Source organism: Phaethon lepturus, unplaced genomic scaffold (genome assembly GCF_000687285.1).
Source record: "Phaethon lepturus isolate BGI_N335 unplaced genomic scaffold, ASM68728v1 scaffold39866, whole genome shotgun sequence".
NCBI lineage: Eukaryota > Metazoa > Chordata > Aves > Phaethontiformes > Phaethontidae > Phaethon > Phaethon lepturus.
The window spans coordinates 16,627-18,305 of NW_010547599.1; positions in this window are offsets into that span (position 1 = coordinate 16,627).

Below are 1,679 nucleotides of genomic sequence, written 5' to 3' on the forward strand. Positions count from 1 at the left end.
CCACCTTTATGCTGACCATTTTCACATGCCCTATGTTTGTATTACAATGTTTGCTGCAAAGCTGTATGCTTACAAAGGTGCTGGCAAATACTGAAGAAGCAGGGGACACCTTTCTTTTCTAATGGAAACTTGAGTGTCCCTCTTCCTTTTGGCACTAGCATCACACAGAGTAAAAGGATTTTAAGGTCAGAGACAAATTATAAATATCCCTAACATCTTGCTCGATAAGCCAAACTATGGATGATATCAAACATACGTAGACCCAACCTTGCCTTGAATACCAGGTACCTCAGACTGTCTGACTATGTCAACCAGGCAACTCAGCTATAAGTAACTGGTGCTGGAGGGGAGTCTTAAAAATCTGTATTTTATAAATAGTTTATTAAAATAGTTAGATCGATTACAGTAAGTTATCCTTAAAATCCAATATTCTTCCCATTTCAGTCCCACAAGAACAGTCTGTCAAGAAACAAGGCATGGCAAACAGAAGGTACCTTGTTTAGCAGTTATAAGGATATTCTACCAAAGCCTAGAGACATCTTCTGCAGAGTACAGCTCAATATTTCAATAAAAATATATTCACTGAATACAAATAATCACATTACATTTAATCAGTGCTTCAACAAGAAAAACAGCTTACTGATTTCACTGCCAGTCAGTCCTCCTGCTCTCATCCTGATGAAGATGTGCCGTGCTTTAACCTGGCAGGTAGCTAAAACAACCACACAGCCGTTTGCTCACCCCCACCCCCTCAGCAGGATGGGGGAGAGAATTGAAAAAAGGGTAGAACTTGTGGCTTGACATAAAGGGAGTTTAACAGGATAGAGGGAAAAAAAAAGAATAGTAATAATGATGATAACAGAATATACAAAACAAGTGATGCACAGCACAATTGCTCACCACCTGCCGACTGATGCTCCGTTAGTTCCTGAGCAGCGTCCCTCCCCGGCCAACTCCCCTGGTTTATATACTGAGCCTGACACCGTATGGTATGGAATATCCCTTTGCCCAGCCCGGGCCAGCTGTCCCGGCTGTGTCCCCTCCCCGCTCCCCGGGCACCCCCAGCCTCCTCGCTGGCAGCCCAGCACGAGAAGCCGAACAGTCCTTGACTGCTCAGCAACAACTGAAAGTATCAGTGTGCCATCAACATTATTTTCATCCCAAATCCAAACCACAGCATTATACCAGCTACTAGGAAGAAAATTAACTCTATCCCAGCTGAAACCAAGACAAGGTGTTACTGGAACTCAGACTGGCTAGCTCAACACACTAACCAAAATCTATTTAAAATGAGTAAACTACCGCTTCAAAACATGCTCTTAAAAACCCAGGAAATTCTGGTGTGGATGCTAGCTCTAAATGAATTGCCATTAATTACAGGTTTGGGAGCGTTGATTGACTTTTCGTCCCTCTTACCAGGGACGTACAACGTTTCCATCCTGACAACCGCATCCTCTCAAATACAGAGTTCTTTGCATTTATCCACTTGACTACTCAACACCACATTAATTTTGCATTAGGAGTTCAACAAGTGTGCTGTCGGTGTTTAAACAGCAATGCTTACACCTGCTAGGCATTGGGACCAAAAGCAAGCTTTTTATCTGGAACCAGACTCTTTCCAATAGATCGCTTCAGGTCGTAGTAGAAAGGCAGCAGATAAAAACGGCGAATCCTCACAT